General features: G+C 43.8%; 1 protein-coding gene across 1 annotated transcript in view; it reads left to right on the top strand.

The window, feature by feature from the left end:
- Positions 1-23,554, top strand: part of MAMLD1 (mastermind like domain containing 1) — an 87,072-nt gene that overhangs the window by 27,207 nt on the left and 36,311 nt on the right. The gene's annotated exons all lie outside the window — the stretch shown is intronic.

Here is a 23,554-nt window from a genome sequence, read left to right as displayed (position 1 = left end):
TCTGCTTGCTCAGGTTTATAGGTTGATATTTTCAAGCTCAGTTGGTTACCTTCTGTACCTCACAGGAAGAAATAGATGTTCTGTCTGTGTTTTGCAATCCCCTTATCTCTGCTTTTCTCCAGCAGCCCATGTGTATGGATGGAAGAGGATAGTGTTCTCCCAAGCTCTGCCTGTGGAGCTGGGTCCAAGTGAGCAAAGGCAGCTGACATGTGATTGTAACGAAACAGAGCAGCATGGAAGCTGCTTCCAGCTGTCAGTGTAAGACAGCTGTGATGTGGGCTGCATTTTGGGTGAAATTTTAATGATAAGAAGATGGCTAAGAGGCTAAGGCTGATGTGATGCCAAGTGCAGGATTTAGTTAGTTACCGATGTGTGTGAGGCTATGATTCAAGTGTTCTTCTGAACGCTGGAGAAGAGAGGTAAAGTGTGTGTTATGTTGAATCAGTAGTGACTGGGATTTTTAAAAACAGACAAAAGGGAAAAAATACTAAACTGAATTTCAGTTCAATTTATTAAGAAAAGAAAAAAAAAAAAAAGAGTCTAGAGAGGATGCAAGGGATACACTGCTACTTGCCTGTAGCTGCTGAATCACATCCTGCTCCATCCAGAAGTAACTTCATGTTGGCATCTAAATGCTGTTGAGTCACCTCTACAATATGAACTGATGATTTACAATCGTATCTCAGAAAAGTATCTGCCTTTAGTAGGGAAAAAAATGCTTTTGCAAAGGGCTGCCTCAGAATAAAAATGTCTGGGAGGGGTTGAGATTTCCTTTGGTAACAGGCAAAGAAAACTGCAAGGAATGTGCTCTCTGTGAGGTGCTGGGGGAGCTGCTAGGAGAATGCTGTTGTCGTTGGTTAGTTGTTGTTGTTTTTGTTGTTGTGGGGTGTGGAGATTGTAAATACCAAGCTAGCAATGTTGGCTAGAAGCATAGCCGGGAGACTGGCACTGAAGATGCAGGAGCTGCAACCCCCTCCTTTTTGTGTTACTGCACACTCCTGAAACCTGAAGTGGAGCCTGGGGAGCAAACTCTACAGCTACCGGCAGCGTAACTTGCCAGCGCCATGCCCAAAACACCGTGACTGTGTTTTCTGCTGTGTGTGCCCTGCTCTTGCAGAGAATCAGGCCTTTGTCTGAACAACTCCTTTCTCCTTTTCTTTCTGAAGTTTTCAGTTGGTGACTAGAAAGGCGGGGGGAGAGGAGGGGGCAGCCTGCAAAGATGAAGCAGCTCATGAAAAGAAAGCTGCTGAATAGGCAAATTGTTTTATCTGGATGGGTTTTGTGTTCCTGACTCCGTGTTGCAAGGGAAGGTACAGTAGAAACACTGTTCTGGCTCATGTGCTTCTGCTCCAGCCAGGAGATCACTCTTTCCACTGCTGCTTCTAATGCTTAAAAGCTCTGAGCCTGTGTTATCTTTTTCCTCCTGCTAAAGAGATCCGTCTGCTGCTGCTGGCATTTCTATTTCATATCAGCTGTGTTTACACATGGTAAAAAATGTGAACTAATCTCAGGGAATCTGCAGCTTTGTGCGGCCCCCACAAAGTGGCATTTCCTATGGCAGCTGACTCCAAAAAGGTCCTGTAATTCCAACCTCGTTTCCTTAACACTCTGGGAAGAAGTATGGGAAATTGAGGATAAATCATCTACGTGAGCTTTGGAAGGAAATTTTTGAAAGCTCAGGCTCAGGAGTGGAGATCCCATCTTGCTTTGCCACTGGTTAAAGCTTCTCTTGCTTCTCTCTTCTTCCTTCAAGAAAAGTTTCAGACCAGCTGAGGCTCTGGTCGGCTGGTGGCCGCTTGGGTAGCTTGTGTAATCCCAGGCTCCAACATCAGATACGATGATAGTCTTTGAAAGGGAGAAGTGATGGCCTCTGTATTATTAAAGGTCATCAGGCATCTGGTACAAGCTGAAGGGATTTTGTGTTGTGAAGGCAAAAGAGCAAAAAGGATGTATAAATGTTGAAAAGAAGAAAAGGGGGTGGGGGGAATAGTAAATTTAGTACCTCAGCTTCAACACCGTGGGGAAGGACAGGAGGGTAGGATGTGTGTGTCCAGGCAAAAACAATCCTGATTAAGTTAGTCCCATTGATTCAGGGACCTTGAAAAGAGAATTCCTCATCTGATGTGACTGGGATTTTTTTTTTTTTCCATCCTGAACTGTGTCAGTGAGACACTGAAATCCTCATTAGTGATGGGGGAGAGGAATGGGGCTGCTGGCTTCTGATGTGCTGAAATTGTGATTTAAGAGTAAGAGGAGGCTTTACGGCTGCAAGAAGTTTTCTGGCTTTTCATCTGAGAATAAAATGCTAAGGCATCCCCCTGCTCAAAGGTAGAAAAACAGTGTGCAGGACTCTGTGCAAACACAATGGCTCTATCTTGCTCTATTATGCCACAAAGGAGTGGCTTGCTTAATCTCCGAAATTAATAGAGCAGAGAGGAAACGGCTCTTAAAGAGATGTGTGCCTGCTTCCTTCCTGCGCAGAGCTCGGGGAGCCTGGGGCTGTGAGGTAATGTCATTTCACATAACTAGAGGGCTCTTCTTGTGAAGGACAATTACAGTAAGTGCAGCGACTCTGGGATTTTTGACTTTTCAGTGTATTTTTCCCTGCTGTGGTGGTGGGGATTTTTTTTTTTAAGCCCTTATCTGTTACTCTGATGAAAGATGATGCTGTGAGAGTTTGTCTCACATTTGATTTTCAAGATTTTTTTGGTCGGTGGTTGTTGTTGTGGGGTTTTATGCCTCTTGCTTAGTGACATCAGAGAGAAACCAGCCTGCTGCTCCATTCTCTGCCGCACTTAGCACAACAGTCTAAACGTGTTTTGAGCTGTTGTCCTAGGAGAATGTCAGTTCAACCAGAATTAACGGAGTGTATTCTAGTAGAACAGCTCCTTTTTCACACTGTGTTGGCCCTTTATAGCAGTGTGTTACTCTTGGTCTGAAGCCAAATTGACTGATAAGCAACGGGCTAGATTTTCCTGCACATGGTCAAGGCTGCTCACATCTATCCAAACATTTTTAGCTTTGGGAACAAGATCTAGCACTTAAAAAACTAAACCCCGCCTAGCCATTGTTGCTTTGGAAGGAGCGAGAGAGAGGGGAAAAAATGGCTTGCTAAGAAGCCTTCAGGTTGTTTTAATTGCTTCAGGGAGAAAGATGGGAAGACCAGGAGGAGACGCCTTAAGGACCAGGACTCCTGCACTGCCTCCGACCCATTTGACTTGGGAACAGGTGGATGGTGCTCAGCGTGTTCTAGGAGCTGACTTTAGTTGGACAGATGAAGCTTTGCTCTGCTTTCATTCCTTAACTTTTGTTAATAATTTATGTGTGATACAGCACAGTAGAAATATGCCTCCAACACTGCATTTTAAACCAGTGTTTAGAGCAGCATAGCATAATCCAGCCATGTTGTGTACCTTCTGCATTTATTTAAAAGAAGGGATGCATGAAGCATTTGGGGTTTGAGCTACAATCAGGGGGAATCTGTAATAAAATTACTATCTGTAAAATGCAGGACAATTTATTCTCTGCTAGCAGCATGATGTGCTTTACATATGAACAATAGTAGGTTGCTTTGCAGAAAATGTGTTTTTGATATAAAGATTATCAGTGCTGCCACCCCTCTTCCTTCATTTATTATTGGACTCACCACAGCAAAACTGCTGAGCTTCAAGTGCTTTTTCAGCTTTCATTTAGCTGCATGATTTGTAATGACTTTGGTGAGCTGGGGAAAGGAGGAAGTTTAAATTTGGACAGTTGTGCATCTATCCACAGTTAACGAGGCATCTAATTTCTCTGCAAATTCAACACAGCCTTACCACAGTCCTGGCTATAGCTTCCAGTATACTGTAGTGTTTTTCAGTTTGTTTCTGCACCTTTGCTGTTCTTGGTGTGTGTTAAGCTCCATCTATTTTGGATTTTATTTATCTGAAAGATGAGATAAAGAACTGGCATTGTATCAGTGCTGCTCACTGATGGCCAGGGGGCTCAGTAGCCTTTTGCCTGCCCAACTCCTGACTGGCTATGAACACTCTCCACCAGGTACTGAAAGGGCCAATATTTGGTGAAGGTTGTATCACTGCAGTGACCTTTTTTTTTCACTATGCATTTTCAGGAGCACCAAGTTAGCTACATCTGTGTCTGAACCATCTCATTAATATTGTGTAGCAGATCTCCCTTCCAAGTGTTGATAAAGCTTAGCTTCAGAGTTCTGCAAGCTCTTGGGGGCAGGTACCATCCTTTCTTCTGGTTTTGGGCAGGTATCTAGCACCAGGGATTCTGGCTCTGTCTGATTTGCAAGGAGTTACCATGATTCACATAGTACTAAGAACACACAGCAGCACATCACAAAGTGGCCTGGCTACAGTTTAAAATAGAAGATGGCATAATGAAGTTCTTAGGCTAAATGCCGACGTAAAATTAGCATTTAGCCTCCCCCTCAATATTTGCCTGTTAATTGGGTGTCACTGTCTATATATTTGCTATTTAGAGACTATTACAGCAATATTAACATGATTGAAATGCATTGCATAAAATCATAATATCCATCAAAGTTTCCTCCTGGTAGGGGCTTAGATCATCCAGCCCGCAGCTGGGAATCGTGTTACTTTACTTGTTCTATTATAGACTTCCAGACATACATGCAACCCTCAGACTTGTAAGAATGTGTCTGCAAGGTGAAGCAATAAGCACATACTAGACAGTCCACATGATCATAAGGCTATTTAAATAAGAAGAAAAAGTTGGGAGTAGATATGAGGAAGGAGGGAATTATATGGTTTGTAATGATACCATCTCTTTCACCTTCCAGTTAGGACTTCTCAGACTATAGCAGGGCACTAAGCTTTCTCTTCTTAAGGCCAAGGCCAATCATCAGAGCAGGTTGGATAAAGAGGATTTCCATCACATCTTTCCTTTGGACTTTTTCCTTTCTAATGATTAATTCTCAGTGTAGTGCCTCTTATTAATTTTTATGTCAAGTTTCACCAAATTGCAAAGAGTTTCAACTTCTGGCTGTTGTCCAAAAAAACCATGGCCTGGAGCTGCTGTTGGGCATCCCTCTGCAGACAGGGCCTTTCTGAAACCCTGTTAAGACTGGGGCTGCCTATTCCATACCTCACAATGCCTCCAGTTTCCATGCAGTCATCAGGCCCCCCATGATGTGTACTGGCCTATGACAGCTCTGCCCATTCATTTTCCCCAGCTCTGTTTCTCTCCCTACTCATAACCAGCGCACAGTTAGAGGGAGGCTGAGGCTAGATGCAGACTCTGGGGTCCTGTGCCATACACCACTGGAGTACCAGAAGGCAGGCAATTTGCATTTTAATAACTCCCTCATTATGTATTTGTCTGATCTTGTCAATATTTTGCATTTTTTACATTTTGCTGACTGCAGATGTTGTGGACTATCAAGTCACTAATTAGATTGCCTGATTTTAAACACCTCTGCTGGAAATCGGAGCAGCCCATTTATACAGCCCAGTGCTTTGCCTGGAAAGCAGCTGCCCAGTATGTAGAAGGCAAAAACCTGGAGGAAAGCCCCACACACAGGTTTGCCATTGTTAGGAATTCCTTCATGCCATTACTTAAATTGAGAGGAACTGATCTTTTTCTTTTCAAAAAGAAAAATGCCAGAAGTTAAATCTTCACCACAGGACATAGCACACCTTGCTGTGAAGCAAGTGTGGCTCTCCCACCACCGAGTATGAATGCTGAAGACTTCAGCTCATACCATCTGCCCAATGAGGGGTTGTTGGGTTGTTTTTTCTCCTGCTTCACCTAAAGCTTGAGCTAACAGGCAAAACCATTAAATGCAAATTGCACCTTCAGGGCCCCCTTTGAATTGCACAGCACAGCTTGCACTCCACTTGACGCTAGGTTTATCTCAATTGTTGTCTAAAGCTTTGGAATTATAAATGTTTATGTTAGACACATAATTTCTCTTCCATCTAGTGCAGTTACTTGTATTGCACATGAGGCTTGAAACAAGTCAGATAGGGTGAGTGTGCAGAAACAATAAAATCTCTTTACATGCACAGGTATGCAGAAGGTGAGAACAAGTGCTGGTGTCATGATGAAAGATGTGGTGATCGTTTCGTTCTCACAAGAGCCAACTGTCAGTAGATACGCAGAGCAAGCCCCACTGAAATCAGCAGGAAAGTCTCCAGTTGTTTCATGAGCTCAGATCCAGTTATAGAACAGGACAGAGATTATCCTGAATAGAGAATATTGTGAAGACAGATTTCAGAGAGGAAGAGACCAAGTTCTGCTTTTGTTTTAAAAAGAGATTAGTGAGACACTCAAACAGAAATGTGTTTGATGCGTGGGGCAGTGACAAGCCTGGACCAAATCAGATTTGCAGGTGGCACTGGAATGTGGCAAAATGGGGTCTGGGAGGACATCTGCATGAGGAGCACCCAGGAACAAGTAAACATAGAAAAAGGCAAGTTTTGTTTCTTTAAGTCTGTGTCAGGAACCAGGGGGTAAAGTTGTGTGCAGATGTGTCGGAGGCAAAGCTGCGTTAGTTACTGTAAATAGCTTTTTGTTCAGCATGGCAGGGCAGCAGCTCTTCCTGGGTTGTTTGCTGTTCTCATCTGCCTTATCTGATGGTTCAGCTCGTTAATGGACCAGGTTTCTATAAAAAGTATTTAGCTGCTTGACAGCCATGTGCTTCTGAAGCCAGGAACTCAGTACGCTCTGGAGAAGGCTACTGCTGCCCTCTTATATGGAGATAAACACACTTTGAAGGGGTAACAAAAGTTCCTCCTTGTTCTTGGATTACCCTTAGAGTGAAACATAAACGATTAGTAAATCAAGGAAATGTACTTGAGGTTAATTCTTCATCCTTTCCATCCAATCTATGAGCTTCTACACATTTTAGGGGAAAAAAAAAGAGGAAAAATAGCAGTTCAATCTCTCTTAGAACCCCAAAAGTAACTTGCAGCCATGAGACATCCAGACCATAGCAATGTGAGAGCTGTCTAGGAATCCTGTTGCAGCTCCCTTCTAGCATAATTAAATAGGCTGTCCCAATGGGCTGGTGGTTTCAAAGGTCTTGTGCAAGAGCTGCCAGAGGCACCCTCCCAGCAGAGCCCTGTCCTGGTGGATGCTGTGTCACCCATGCTGCCCTGGACAGCTTGTTTTCAAGGAAGAAAAACCTCATCTTGCCCAACCACTTGGTGAACAAATGAAGTGACAACAGTGTCTGATAAGCCCACACTGCAGTTCTTGCAGAGAATCACATTCGCTTTGCTGGGCTGAAGAATCAGGCCTTGGGCTTCAGTTTTGGTACGGCTCCTTTGCAGACAACCCCAGAAGCCCTTTCCCCATTGTTCAGTTTCATGTGCCACGTTAGAAACACTGCATCCTAAATGAGCAAAGTTTATTTCCAGGGAGTTCCTTATATTGACACTGCTGATTCAGTGGCTGTCTTGTTCCAGACCAGATTTATTTGTCTTGCAAAAATGAGGAGACACCACGTAGGGAAACACACAGTGTACTGCTGAAGCAAAGAACTTTCCTAAATCAAATTCTACCCTAATGCTGCCTTGTTTCTCCCTGCATTATTTTTAATGTCTTGTGTACTAACACAAAGTACTTCAAATTAAGTTCAATGCTGTGAGGAAATTCCTAATTGTCATGACAAAATATAGTCCAGACTTGGTCTTTCAAAAATTGTCAGCAGTACAGATGGTGTGATTTGGAAGATGCTGGATGATCAGTTAGGACTTGCAGTTCTCCAGTGATAAAATAAGGTAGGTTTTCTTGGCAGTAGATAGAAACCACAGAAAGGTAAGACAGCTCTTGTTAAAATAAAAGACTAATCAAAAAAGAAAGAGATTGGTTTCTTTTTATTTGAGGACTGATAAATGGTGGTGCATTTTTCCTTTAAAGACAGACTTGACATTTATCTTTCCCTGTTCACATGTAACTGATAGTAGGGAAGCAAAGGAGGAAAATATGGTTTAACTCAAGGTGTTTAAGAGGAAAAGAGGGGTAGTTTTAATAAAAGGTACAAGCTATGTCTGATTCCACTTTCTTACTTCTTCTGCTGTCATTTGCACTTGGCCACGTTTTCTGTTCATTTTATCCAGGTTAGAAAAGTCTTGGTTTACATCTATGTCTAAATGATTGCACAGAGAAGCAAGGTGAAGGACTAGGTCTTTGCTGGTTTTCTGCCTCAGATTTTTTAATGGAAGCAAAATTAAGATGACTGTAAAAGGGAGAGGGAGAAATATAACAGCTGAAACCTCCTGACTCGTGTGCTTAATCATAGTACACCTTTTTTTGTGCATCAGCATCTCTCAGGGCTGCACAGAGCTCCAGGAATATCAGTTCTTTAACAATCATTGCACCAGTAGCAAAAGGTGTGAAAAATAGGCTGAGTTGAAAAAAAATGTATTCATGTTACAAAATCCATGCTGTTAAAAATGTGCAGTTTGTTTTAGATTTGAGTGCAAAGAGATATAAAACAGGGTGTCAGCCTTTCTTAAACAAACAAAAAAAATTGGGCAATGTCTTTGGCTTTTTATTTGTTTCTGCCTCCAGATCTGACTCAAATGTTTGTGTAAGAAAGGCTGCACTTAAAAAGTGCAAAGTCAGGTCTTGGTGTACTGCTCAGAAGTGGCATGGAGGGAGGGGGAGGAATTGCTGTGATACATAAGGTTGATGTTTCCTGCCCATTTCCTAGATCTTGCCTGGCAAATCTAGCAAGTGAAGCATAAGGTAACCAGGTACAGTTTCTCTGCAGTCTCCACAAACAGCTTCAATAGAAAACAGGCTCCTTTTGAAGAACTGGAGCTCTCTTTCTCCAAAGCAACCGCGGTGCTGGGATGAGGTGTAATGGCCTGGGTATGTGCTGCATTACAGTGTGGTACCAGCAGCACCTGGTGGGCTCTAGGAGGGACTCTGCTGAAAATTTAATTCATAAGAGAAGTCGGAATGCCATTAGGAACTTGAGAAGGGGTAACTTAGGAAGTGCGTATCAGTGCTCATGCCATCTGTTGGAAATACTGTCAAGGAAGGACCAAAGCTAGGCTGGCAGGAGCTTTGCACAGTGGTAAGGATGGGGGAGAGGGGTTGCAGCCATGGTTAGCACTTGGAAGTCCTCAAGTCAATCCATTTGAAGAAGTTGTGTTCTCTTCTACAAAGCAGGTTGCCTTAAACCAGAAGACAGCCTCTATGCTAATATGAAGTAAAATGCTTGTCCTCAACCGTTTTTTTAGTGACTAACACATTTCAATCACCACTGCATTTGCAGTTAGTGCTTCACAGATGGAGTTCAGCAACTTCCACCTGAGGGGCTGTCATTTTTTGTAGAAGGTAGTCATCTTACCATGCCTAAGATATCTCTGTTCACTGGCACTGAATAAGCTAAGGGTTACGCTCTGTCAGTGCAATTCAGTTTGAGATTCCTGAAACTGCCAGGGCACAGTGTCCTTGAGGTCAAAGCATGGCCCAGCATGGTGGGCCACATGAACACAGTGCTTACCTGCACTAATTAATCCCAGAGCTCAGTGCAGCCTTGGCTTTGAGACATCTGAGCCCTAGGAAAATAGTCTGAAGTAATAAGGTGATCTCAAGCAGCTGTGCTGAAACAAAGCGAACCCTGCCTCTTTGGGCTAGGCTTAAACTGGTGTTCCTTCAGTCCTCTGAATATCCTGAAGCTTGAGGGTGGACACAACACTGTGTTTTGTGACAGACCAGAGCATCTCCAGCAAAACCAAACCTGTGTGGCCAGTTTGCAGAGTTCCTAACTCCCCAGTAATGCTGCATAGTGCCGTCCGGACATGACAGTCGTTTCCTGATCGTTACAGCAGTTATACCCTCACTAGACCATGCCACTGCAACTGAAAGAGGAAGTTCCTCCCATTCTTTCACCAAAAAGATTAAGAGCTACCCACAATCCAACTCTATATGTTAGGCAATGTTGTAGTTCCAAGTCTATATTTTAGGAAATGTTGTAGTTCTTGCAGGTTTGCAAACTCTTGTGTGAATGGTTATATGTGGCTCTCATGAGCAGTGACCCACCAGGGGCCACCACTGGGTTCCTCCAGCCTCTTCTCCTTAAAGCCAGACAGGGCATCCCCGTGTGCACATCTGCTGGTGGCTGAAGCCCTCTGAGGAGGAATGGCTGTACTCTTGACAAATCACTGGACTCAATGATATCTGTGAGAAGCTTATACCAAAGAGAAACAAGCAAAGGAGTTCTGCCTCCACTTTCCAACGCTGGGAGAAAAGCACATTCTTGGAATTGAAAACTTTTTGGGAAATAGCCTAGTTCTTCTGGGTAAGTTGAAAGGTCATAACTAAAAGGCACAGGGTTTTTTTGTCCAAAACTAGGTACTACATGTAGTTTAAGTGTTCTGACCTTTCAAGAATGTGTTTGCTCAACTCCAGACATCATGTCTGTATTAGAAAATGGAAAGATAATGTGCTGTTGATGTCCAAAAGTATGTGCTGAGTTTTCCTGTAATATCATTGTTTCTTAGAAAAGACCAAGTCTTTCAACACGTGATTTTCAGCTGAGGAACCCTTAATAGGATGAGTACCATACTCCAGAATGTCAGCCTCACATCCTGGGTGGAGGAGAAGCCTCTGCTCACTTAAAAAAGAAAGTCTTTAAGAAAGACCTCATTAAAAAAAAGCAATTTTTTTGTCTTTTTCTCCTTAACCTGATGCTCATGTTGCATAATGCAAACACTTTGAGTGAATAACTGATGTACTTGATTGAATACATTCAATGCTTGAAAGGAAGAAATAGCTCTGACCAAAAGAAAAAGAAGAAGGAAAACCACAGCTGTGTGTTGTAGACATAATGAACAGTGTGTACTGCTGCCTGGCCACTGCCTCTTGTGCATCTCAGCCTTGGTTTGGTGCTGCTGCAGAGTCAAAAGCATCAGTCCTAGCCCTAATGCTGTTTCCTCAGTTCTCACACCTCCCAGATATATGGCAATACCCCTGGTAGGGTAGAGGAAGGTAATGAACACACTTGGTTAGGAAGGTCCCATTAGCATTGAAAGAGTTTTAATAACAGAGCGTTTGATAGCGCTACAGTCATGTGAGAGAAGGTAAGTGTAAATGGGGAAATGAAGAGCCCATTTGTGAAGCACTTACAAGGTCTAAGGTTTTCTAAGGGCTTTCAGGTTATCTTGTCCCCTTGAAATTAAATTGGTGACAAGTGTCTGGGCTCATCTGCAAACCTCAGCTACGGCACTTAATGAAAGAAATAGTTCCTTTACATAACTCCCTTTGCCATTAACAGGATGTATGGGATTCCATCAGTACTTCCTCTGTAAATCAAGATATTGGAGGCTATTGCCTCCATATGCAGCTCCAGCTCAGTGGGGAATGTATTTCAGATTAGAAGCTTCAAAGGTCAATCGTCTGTTTAATACTGCCATTGCCATGATGAGCTGCTTGTCTCTTTGTGGTAAACCTGTAGTTTTGAAATACCTCATACAGATAACTCTAAAAACCTTTCCTGTGCACTCAGATCTGACCCAGCTGCTGTAGCTGAAGGTTGGAACTGGTGCTGCTGGTGCCATTTTCAAAAGTTGCTCTAGGGAATGAAAGAGCAAACTTGGGGGCATGCCCCAGCAATCCAGGATGCTTTTGCAAGACAGCCCCACTGCAGTCAGCAGTAAGTTTGAAGCTCTTTTTTACCCACAGCAGTACATCACCTTCCTAGAGTTTTACAGAGACCACATAAAGAATTCCCAAAGCAAGCAGCATGCTTCATTCTTTGTGTTCAAAACTACCTCCTCTGTTATGACAGATAACTGCAGTCTGGCTATGAAATCTGTAACAGGGATTGGTAACCCTCCAGGATGATACTTGGCACTCAAGAGCTAACACATGTTTTTGTTACATGAGCATGAGTCTAATAAAATGGCTCACTGGTTTAATATGCCACTTTGTGAAAACAAGATGCAGTTGGATTTAGAAATTGTGATGATTTGGCAAGTTCAATTATTAACTTCTCTTGCAGGCTTAAGCTTTGACCAGAAATTTGCCACAAACCCATGGGCACATCCTGCTAGGAAACAACAAGCAGAAATCCTTCACTGTCCTCCTTGATTTATCTGCACAGTGCAAACTTGGAGCGTAGAGCTGTATTGTCCCTGGAGGAAGTCACAGCAAGCTCCATCACCACTCCAAAGCAGAACACTCTAATGTTTTAATGTTTTAGCATGTTATGGCAGAGTCCTGCTCTGCTCAGGACGGTGCATCTGAGGAAACTCTGGCAGGTCTTAAACTGGCCTCTTGTCTAGCCTGCTTTCACCGTATTTTGGGAGAAAAGTTGAATGTGGTGAAGAGCCTGAGCTATGTTAGCTATGCAGTGTCCTGTGGGATTGTTTGTGAACGTAGCAGCTAAAGATAGAAATGCACCATAGAGATGCTAAAAATACTGTCCAACTCTACGGTGGTTGTTTAGCATTTGGAGCGCTATAGTTGGCCTTACACAGACAAAGGGAAGCTGCAGTTTTGCAATTTGAATATGCAAATGAATGCCTGATCTTGCAAATGTGCAATCATATGCTCGAATCTAAAAAGACCACTTGTATTCCTGAAGTTGAGCACTGGCAGGATTAGGAGTTTAATCAGTCAAATATGGTGTCATCAGAAGTCGGTGTGATTACATCTCAACGTGGAGACCTCACTGCAATAAACACCCAAAAGGAATCACACTGTGTGATTAAGATCAGATTTTCATTCCACATGTTGATACTTTGGAACCATGTTGACTGATAAATTGTCTCTTATTAATGCAGGAGGCTGCAAACAGTTTCTTCTTTACATTTGTATGCATGATCTAGTAAACAGTATTTTAATATCAGTGAGAACACATGCTATGCTTCATGGCTTTCAACTCTGTGACCTTTAAAGGCAGAACAAAGGCTTAGAAATTAGAGTTTACACAAAACTGAGAAGTGTAGAAAGCTTGAAAGGCTGTGTCATTCACTTCTGCAGCAAGAACACCATTTTCTCTAACATTGTTTGCACAAGTCAGCATTTATGTTGTCAATTTGCAGTGATGAATGTGTGATTAACATCGCTTCTAGAACAGAGGGAACTGGTGTCTACGGCAAGTTGGGAGGGTCTCTGGTTAAAAGGCAAGGAACTTAAGGGCTGCATTTTCTGCTGGAGATAATTTCTCCAAATGCTGTGTATTTTTAATTCACTTCTTCAGTTAATAATAATGAAAGAGCAAAGAGTGAAATCCCATCCCTGCTGAAATCAGTCTCCCAAAATATTTGTTCCTCTGAGGCCAAGACCTCAAGGGCTTCATACAGGATCGAGGTTTCAGGAGTGAGGTGGTGGTCTGTGCTTGGGTTTAGGTCTTTAGTACTGCTGTTTTGCAGAGTTCTTTGAAGATCCTTGTGTAAGTAACAGACAGTGTTCAAATATGTGTGTTGTAGGAGCCAGAGCTGCATGCTGGTCTGGGCATCTCACTGCTCCAGGAGGAAGGAAGCCTACAAATAATGTTGCCAGTGAACTGTGCTCCTGTTAAACTTAATGAGCACTCAGAATAGTGCAGTTGCTGTGTAGGTAAAGAGGAAAGTGCTGGGGGGAAATGAAGTAGTCAGGAACAAATGAAACATTCACTACTGGACACTTCTGCACTCTTCTGCTTTACAAAACATTTCTATTTCTGTATAAAAACCCTCTATACCCATGTTTGGTGAGAGTCTCACTAGATTCATGATCTTTTGACTTACAAGTGAGGCTTGCTTTTATGGTTCTGTATTAATCAATATCTTAATTATTGTTTCACTTTTTGAAAGGCAGAGGAACATGCAGGAGGCTTATGAAGGCTCTGAATGAGCGTGTAGGAGCTGTTGAGGATGTTCTTTTCCCTTGCCCATTAATTCCAACCTTCTTAGAGTTGTGCTCCAGTTTCTGATATTTAGGAGAAACTCCAAACTGCTCTTTGAAATGTTTGTCCCCTGTGAAGCCTGGAGGAGAGCTCTGGATGCAGTAATGCATTGCTTTCCAATACAGGATGTAAGCAGAAGGTAGCTCAGCAGTCGGATCTACATAGGGCCATATCAGGTTAGCAGTCAGGTGCAGCCACACAGGCAAGCTTGGAGCTGTTACTATTCAGGGGAGTAAGTGTTGAAATAAAAATGCCCATTTACATGCTTCTTTTGCAGACTGAAATACCATTGTGTTTTATTGTTCTGATAATCTGAGAGCTTTTTTGGCCCCAAGTTGGGCCTAATAGAAAGCTTCACCTTCAGGCTGTTAATTCCCCAGCCATGCCTTTCCACAAAATGGAACCTATAATTTGATCAAATCATAGCAGTAAGTTTTCAGGGGGGTTAAAAAACAGTGCAATAGGTGACAGCAAAGGAGTGTCAGACTAGGTTTTATCTGGTTATCTAGTAGATGGTACACCTATTTCATAATCTAGCAGCCTAAACAGCCTGTTTCTAATACTTAGCTCCTTTTAACTTATTGCACAACTGTGCCAGTGGTAGGGGCTGAAAAAGAAGAGATAAAGGTACCTTTCAAATCCCAAGGGACCCAAGCAGCAAAAGCATCACTTTTTGCTCAGTGAAGAGGATCTGCAATTCTCTAGCCTAGCTACTGCCATGAGAAATTAATGTAGTCTACAAAATTACCACAAAGTGTTCCACAGGACTTTGAAATTAATGGACTATAAAAAAAAAGATATAAAACAATACTGCTGGTATTAAAACTGAGGTAAGATGAGGTAATACTGATGGAAAGGTGTTGAGTCTAAGATTGATCTTGATTTACAGCCAGATATGAAAGAATTGCTCGTGTACTACTGCTTACAAACTGAGAGGGAGAGAACTTGTTCTGTCTTCAGCTGTCTAGTTAATAACACTTGTCATTAAATGGAATGTGGAAGTTACAGCCAAACAATATGCGTGACGTGATTGCTCTAAGTCTTCAGATGACTAATTAAGAAGCATCTGTACAGAGATCTCCTGCTAGCAGCACAACACAGGAGCAAACAGTAGTCCTGTTCCTCCAGATCCATTTGTCAGCAGCAATTTTTCTCATGGAAATGTTTCCATTTTAACAGTGTCATTAATACTGAAAGCAGATGAATTGCTAAGGAAAGACAAGACGGGAAGGCTCTGAACATTTGTTTTGATAGGGCAGATCTCTGTTGGTGCCTTTGAAATGAGACTGGTAATTCTGTCTGACCTGGAAAGCAGCAAAACTTTCTGGAGGGTCTGGAGGGTTTTTTTCTTCTTTTTTTTTTTTTTTTCTTTTCTTTCCTTTACAGTGAATGTTACTTGTGTGGGATGGAGAAATGGGTGTTTTCTTGACTATGGGTTTTTTCCCCCTTGGAACTGATCCTACAGTGATATCTTCACACATACTTTAGCGATGTTGCCTATAATTTCACAGAAGGATAACTAAAAAAAACCCCTTGCTCCCAAAGTTGCTGCTGGCCAGCCTGTACGAGGAGAGGCTGGGGGAGATGGGATTGTTTAGCCTGGAGAAGAGGAGGCTCAGGGCAGACCTTATTGCTGTCTACAACTACCTGAAGGATGGTTGTGGCCAGGAGGAGGTTGCTCTTTTCTCTCAGGTGGCCAGCACCAGAACCAGAGGACACAGCCTCAAGCTATGTCAGGGGAAATTTAGGCTGGAGGTGAGGAGAAAGTTCTTCCCTGAGAGAGTCATTGGACACTGGAATGGGCTGCCCGGGGAGGTGGTGGAGTCGCCGTCCCTGGAGCTGTTGAAGGCAGGATTGGACGTGGCACTTGGTGCCATGGTCTAGCCTTGAGCTCTGTGGTAAAGGGGAATCACCTTGGTGATACTGTGATACTGTGTAAGATAGTCCACTTTAAAGCAGGGTACAGATCACATCTATTTGTCATTATGAGCATTATCACATCCACACAAATAGGTATGAGAAAGTCATTTGTAATATTTCCTTCCCTTTCATTTTTTGTTAAGATTTAGTCAAAAACCAAACCAAACCAAAAGAAACCCCAAAGAAATACCTTAGGCTCTTGGTAGTCCAAGCTGAATTTCCTGTTAGTTTCTGTGGTTTAAGCTTATTGTAAGATTACATCTTTCCAGTTTTTGTATATTCATGATGTTGGGATTTTTGTGCTTACTAGCTAAATGGGACAGTGCTGAGCATTTGCAGCCAGGGTTGCTTCCTATGCTGCATGCTTACTTGGGGAAGAAGGCCACATAGCTGAAGGGAAGTGCGAGGTCAGCAATCACCATTTAAAAGTTCACATGTATTCAACAGTCAAATGAGACTTGCTGTACAGCAGGGAAGGGGAATTGGTCGCAGCTCTGGAGCAACAGTGTAAGCAAGCAAAAACCTCTGGTCATGGGCTCTGGTGATGTACATGAGGTATGCCTATCAGCCTGGGTCCAGGTGATGCATGCAGGCATGGGAGCAACTGCCCCTCTAGTTCAGGTATTTTGGCACTCAGAACAGGGAGTGTTGCCACCTTTATTAAGGCAAAGCACACACCTTGTTTTCTTCTTGCTGTTACAACACGGCTTGAGGTTCCTGATTTACTGAGGACATAACTGGAGAGGATCACAATGAGTGGTGACAGTAATGGGGCAAAGGATCACAGCATGCACCCATCAAGTCAACTGATGTTTGTTGTACTGATGGGAGATTGAATTCCACAAATGTAGCAGCAGTGTTTAGGAGATGGTTTACCTGTTCATAACCCAAGCAACTTCTAATCCATGTTAATGTAATTGTTGCCAAGATGGCAAATTTCATATTGCCACTGTGAATTACAAACTGGGAGACGCTGTAGTTCCAGGCAAAATTAATCAACATCATGCATGCAGTCTAGCTGAGTGCTGATGTCCTTTCATGGTTAAAATGACTGCTTACATCCAGGGTTCCTCTTCCTACATCCTCCCTTCCAGGTGCCTGTTTCCACCAGCATGAGGAATACAAAGAAATCCACCTTGTGAATTTTCCCCGTTCGCAATCCTCTCTCCACTATCACACTTCATTACAAATGGATCTGCCACCTTCCCAGCCTGCAAATACCCAACAGAGCCCAAAGCAGACTTCACTCTGCTACTCCTTAGCTGGGGAGTTGGAGTACTGCTATTTTTAAGCACTGTGAAACACATCTCTGGTAGCTTGGAATGGCTGTGTGATCTCTTTCTTGACAATGTGAAATGACAACTTTGTGTCCATCCATGCTGAAATTGCTTGATATCAGAAGGGTCAAAAAGCCTAGAGCACTAGGAAAAATGAGATTTTAGCTTATGCTTAATCTTAATGTGGAGAAAGTGAATGGTAGTTTTAATTGCTTGAGCCTCCTTGAGTTCTCCTTGTAGCCTGAGATGTGGCTTTGATAAAGCCTAGTTTATGTTCCTTGTAGGCATGGACTGCTTTGGCTACTCACTGGTCAGCAGGAAGCATTTTCTCCTGGATTCAAATATAAAATGTGAGTTGCTGTTGCCAAACTGCAGCCAAGATGCACAAATGGAAAGCTGCAGATGTGCTAAATGCACTTAATGCAGTGCCAGGTTCTGCTGTCATTAAATGGAATCTTTGCCCATGAGCATTTGGGGTTCATTGCTCATGTGCAAGCCAGCCTGCTCCTGAAAACAACACGTCTGATAGCTCAAGCAGGGTTGCAAGTAACTGCTGCCATTTAAAAAGGCAGTGTTATGTCAAATCCACTTTCCAACCTTTAAACACACACTCAGATCCTCACCTCTTTTTTTTGTGAACTGTCCTCAAAGATAGTAGGACATTAAAATCTAGCTGGAGTGTGGATAAACGAGCCATAGAAAGCACAAACCTTTCTGTGCTGTGTGTTTAAGGCACAGAAGAAAAATTGGTGACGTTTTCATGTTTCTTATGGAAAATTGCCAGTTTTCTTTTCTCATTACATGACTGTTTTTGTCAGAACAGATAGAAACATTTTGGGCTGATGGGCAGATAGCTCTCGCTGAAGCTTGTTGAAGCCACAGAGACTGAAGTCTTGATCGCTGAATGCTGCAAACAGTTTGCCTCTGGCAAACACATACTTCCAGTTTTGGCAGTGTCTAGTATTTGAAAGAGACAGAGAGTGATAGATTCTCTGGTCAGCTCAGTCAAGCAAACCTCAGACTCAGGTTTTATACTTTGCAGAGGAAAAAGTAGTTTGCAATGTACCTTGAAAAAAAATACTGGGGAAAAAAAAAAGACTCATCACAGGCTGCTGTGTTTCTCAGCCCTTCCACTGATAATTACACACAGTATCACACACAGTATCATCAGGGTTGGAAGAGACCTCACAGATCATCAAGTCCAACCCTTTACCACAGAGCTCAAGGCCAGACCATGGCACCAAGTGCCACGTCCAACCTTGCCTTGAAGTGCCCCAGGGATGGCGACTCCACCACATCCCCGGGCAGCCCATTCCAGTGTCCAATTAAACATGCACCCTCTCTTAAAATAATAAAGATATGTCAGGTCTTAGCAGCCTGTTGGTGACCTGGGCTTTCCTGGGTTTCTGAAGTACAAGTGTCTTACTCTGGAAGGCTTTGTGCTGCCACAACACTAGCAAATCCCAGGATCTGTGGAGAGTCTGAAATTTTCCCCACCTGTCCAATCTCCCTTTACCATCATTTTTCTCTGTTCTTCAGTCAGACCAACAGGAAAGCCAACACCTGTGACTTCCCAGGAGTTACAAGTGTCTTGAGATTCTTAGTGAAAGAAGGTTGTCCAACTCCCATTCTGGATAGCCCAGTCATGGATTAATAGATTCCATGCTATTAAATCAAGAGAGTCTCCAGCAATGATGGTGCATGCTGGAGACAGGAGGTGGACTAGCCACTGTAGGACAGTGTGGCCCTATAGACACCGGTTAGAAGCGGCAGCATCCTGTTGGGCTTGGTTCTCACTTGAAGAAGCTGCGTAGGTGTGGGAATCGCTGCTGTAGGTTGGATCTCTCAATGGCAGTGAGTGGGGCGAGTGGTTGCAGATCAATAATCATCACTCTGCGGTTGTTTTAAATCAAGGCTTGAATCTGACAAGCTGCAGAAGCCAGGAAGAGGCTCAGAAGCACCTCAGCTAACATTTTTCCTCTCTTTGGTCTGCATCACATTGACCTAAATAGGAATCTCTGGTTGAATTTGGCTTATTTCTGGTGGAAGAGGGATCATTGCAAGGCTGAAGAAACAAGGCTCTTCTGATCAGGCTGTGGTGGCTCTTTCCTTCCAAAGACCACGCCAGGTGAAGGAGTCAGTGACAGACAGAGAATGAACAGGGGCTGGCAGCAGGGCCATAGGGCAGCCTGGTTCATGTGGAAGGTTGGAATGGCAGCTGAGCACAGTTGATGTATTAAAGAGAGAAGGAAGGCTGAGTGGCAAGGAGGCAGGGAGCCAGTCCGGCAGTGCCCACTGAGTTGGTTATTAAGCTCCAGTGGAACCACTGCAGTGTATATTTATTAACAGTTTGTTATCTCTGCTTCCATTTTTGCCACTTCCGCCCTCTATTTCTCCCTGCCTTGAGAAATCCCAAGTTACTCAAGGCCAGCACCACCTCCTGAGTTTGGAAAGTGCCTGATGCCAAAAGTCACCCAAGCAGGCAACCGCAGAGAGCTCAATCGAGGAGAGGGTGCAGCCCAGGACTAGTTTCGTTTGCTGAGTCCACCTTTCCTGCCTTGCACAAGAGAAGCCTGCAGAGTTCTCTCCCCACACAGCCAGTGGGTTCTGTGCAAAGAATTAGCGTGTGGCAGATGAGCTGTTTGTAGCTACAGCTGTATCACCGCTTCCTTGGAGGGAGCAGGGTAAACAGTTGTCATTTATTCTTCTTGTGCTGCCCCCGTGGGCTGGCGGCACTGCTTTCTGTAACCCGGGACTTCCCCAGCCGGCCAGCCTGTTGGCTTTGGGAGGGTGATGCTGCCGAGATCACGGCACTCTCACTTCTCAAAGCAAACCTGAGATAACGCAGAACTCATCATCCAATACTCCCAGCCTTTGTTTCCCAGGTATTCCCAAACAGAACTTAGCCTGGGCGTGCTGGTGCATGGTAATGAATTTTGACAAGGTCGCAGGAGCTTCTTTTTTGCTTGTCTGCTTCGTCCTTGCTTGCATGTGAGCGAAGCCTTCTCATACACAGCCACAGGCAGCCTGCAGCCACCCCTATCTGTGTGAGTATGTGTGCTAGGTGTTTCCAAAATGTTTCCATCTAGTTCTCAGGTACTCAGTTCGAAACAGAGCTGTCCAATATAAAAATCAGCAGAGAAAGGGGAAGAGCATATTTTGGTCATATGTCAAATAGCATACACCCTTTCAAAGAGGAGGAGTGAGAGATGGAGTAAATACACTTCTTACTGAGGAATCCAGGGCTGGATGAAGGAAATGGACAGTAAAAATGTTTTTAATAAGAGAAGAGTCTACAAAAGAATAGATAGATCTTAAAGAGATGGGTTTGAGACATCTGAGAGGACTGGATGAATGACCTCCAACAAGCAGCTTCTTGAATTAGGTCAGGAACTTCTCATCCTAGAAGTAGTACTCTTGATGATCTCCTGCCACCGTTGTTAGCATGTCTGAGCCAGCCAGTGTCCCCATACAATGAAACTCATTACTGTGCTCTGCTCTGGTCAGGCCTGCCACAGTTGACAGATTCTTGGAGAGCAGTCACTGAGAACTGGGGGAGAAAAGCATCAGCCCCTCAAACAGCACCAGCACCGAGCAGAGCATGCTGTGCAGGAGTGAAAACCACCTGCGTTTCAGTGGGGAACACTGAAACAAACCTCCCAGCCAGCCTATCCAGCCCAGGAGGGGATTTCTGTGTGCAGATGATAGTTCAAACTTAAGTGCCTGGTGAAATACTGTCAGGTTGTTTTTTTTCATTGGTGATGTGCTTGAAGCAGAGGGCTGATGATACCCAGGTGTCCCTTCTAGCCAAGATTATTCTATGATTTGTTTAGTTGCTTTAAGGATGGCATCTTTCTCTCTCAAATTCGGGTCTGTAGTCAAATCTATCTTAAGCAACAGCAATGCTACTCAATTGCGTGCCTGCACTGGTGGAAATTTGTCTTCTAGATTTTATGGTCCTTGTGCAAATACCAGCCTGGAAAACAGGATTCTCACTTTTCAAGAGAACATGACACCCAATGTCACTGCCTCTCTTAGAGCCAGGCTACTCATGAGGGCTAAGCAACAGCATCCTATTTAAAAATCCTGTCCCAGTTTTGGTATGCCTGTGCCATCTGAAAGCTGTGGCCTTGTTTTATCTTTATGGCTGGTAACAGTCTCTGGGAAATGGAGTTTTGTTTTCCCAGCACAATTACTCCCCAGTGCAACAGTTAAAAAACTATTTTTTTCAAAGTGTTTAGAAAGACCATTCCCTCTCTCCTCCCCACCCCCCCACAGTTAACTCAGAGCATAGGAATGTCCTATGGCAAAAGAATCACTGGCAAGGACATGCATGCCAGCATGTCAGCTGGCCAAGTATGGGAGATCCCCCACCACTTCCTGCCTAAAGGTTCCCAGGGTGCAACTTGGAAGCACAATGTGTTTATTTTGGATGCCTGAAGCCCCTGTGAAGATTCTCTATACATGTCTGGGTTTAAATATATGTAGTTATGCTCTACCAACATGTTTCAGCCTACACAGAGCAACATCTGTTGAAACATGCAGCTCTTGCTTAGTTTTCATGAAGAAAATGAAGGAAAACAATTTTAGCTATCATTAAGCTAACACTTGGGAGAAGGTTTAGGCCTTGTTCTATTTCTTAAAGCTAAGCAAATTTTGGCCTCATGAACCCTAGAGGAATTATGGACTGGCTGATGCTTCAGCTGTCTCTGGTTGTGATGTCTAACAGCCTGTGGTAGAGCAGCCATTCACGTGTGGCACTGCTGGCCAAAGAGGGCTGGCAGGTACCAGGGAATGGTGCACTGAAAGCAACACTCCCCGTTCAGTGTCAGTTCTCACTTCCCACTGGTTTCTGAGTGCAGCCAATGTTAAAGCAATGCAACTAAAGCTCAGAGGAAAGAAGACTTGATTGCTCTAGTGGAGGACAGCTCTTACAGAGTAAGGGGAACATAGCCACTCAAGAAGTTCTCTTAGCCACAGTGCCATTCAAAACTGCTGTCTGTTGATGGAGGGTAAAATGAACTCCTAAAACCTGATCAGCAGGTTAGATCTCTGTAGTGTGCAGACCTGCTTTTCCATCTGCAGTGATGATCATGTACAAATAACTTGTATCCTCTCACTCCCCTCCGAATGTCTGTGTAAGGTGGATGCCAGCACAACAGCGCCCAATACTAATCCTACACCAGATCTATAGCCTAGACAAGTGTTGGCACAAACCTGCAATCTTCTGCCCACCCACCAGTTTGGAAACGAGCAAGGAGAATGCACTTGTGTGAGCTCAACTGCGTGAGCCACCAGACAGCTCTCCCACATTTCCATGTCAAAACAATGCATATTTGTGGTCGATTTCCTGAAGATGGGTTGAATTTGAGGGTAGACCTTGACCATTTGCACAGTGACCTTCCTGTATGCACGGCAGAAGGAGCCACATGAGATGTGCCCATCTTCTGCCCTGCAGCCTCCTTACACCCTGTGACACTTTTAAAAGGGACGTTGAGATGCTTGAGCGTGTCCAGAGAAGGGCGACGAGGCTGGGGAGAGGCCTTGAGCACAGCCCTACGAGGAGAGGCTGAGGGAGCTGGGATTGGTTAGCCTGGAGAAGAGGAGGCTCAGGGGTGACCTTATTGCTGTCTACAACTACCTGAGGGGTGGTTGTGGCCAGGAGGAGGTTGCTGTCTTCTCTCAGGTGGCCAGTGCCAGAACGAGAGGATGCAGCCTCAAGCTGTGCCAGGAGAGATTTAGGCTTGAGGTGAGGAGAAAGTTCTTCACTGAGAGAGTCATTGGACACTGGAATGGGCTGCCCGGGGAGGTGGTGGAGTCGCCGTCCCTGGAGCTGTTGAAGGCAGAATTGGACATGGCACTTGGTGCCATGGTCTAACCTTGAGCTCTGTGGTAAAGGGTTGGACTTGATGATCTGTGAGGTCTCTTCCAACCCTGATGATACTGTGATACTGACTTGGGCAAAATGAAGATGTGCTTAATCATTAGTGTAGCCTTTTAAAGTTAGTTGTAGCCACCACAGCCCTCAAGTGGATCCGGTTACACTGGGGTTGGTGGTAGGGCTTTTTGTTAATACAAGTTGTTACTAGCTGTTTCTGTTTTTCATGGTACTACTTGACTGGCAGCACTTGCAATTGTAGGACAGAGCTGGGAGAGGCTTGATGGTAACCAGCCTCTATGGTTTTGCCGTTGCTGATTAGATATGTTTCTAAAAATGCTACCTTCTCCATTTATAAACAAGGACATAATGCTTATTTCCCTTAACTTGAAGCACCAATGTTAATGTCTGGTTAATCCTATGGCATATAGGTCAGGCTTGTTAAAATTGAAAGCCACAGATGATTATATTTGGGAGAGAGAGCCATATCACACTGAATTAGTATTAGAAGCATTTTCAGTTTCACTTTCTTTAGTGGAAGGCAGGGGTTTCTTTCTTGCTATCTGTGGATTTACAACTAAACAGTTTCTTGTGGATCAGGAT

This window comes from Pogoniulus pusillus, chromosome 19, assembly GCF_015220805.1.
Source record: "Pogoniulus pusillus isolate bPogPus1 chromosome 19, bPogPus1.pri, whole genome shotgun sequence".
Lineage (NCBI taxonomy): Eukaryota > Metazoa > Chordata > Aves > Piciformes > Lybiidae > Pogoniulus > Pogoniulus pusillus.
This window is presented reverse-complemented; position numbering and strand designations above follow the sequence as displayed.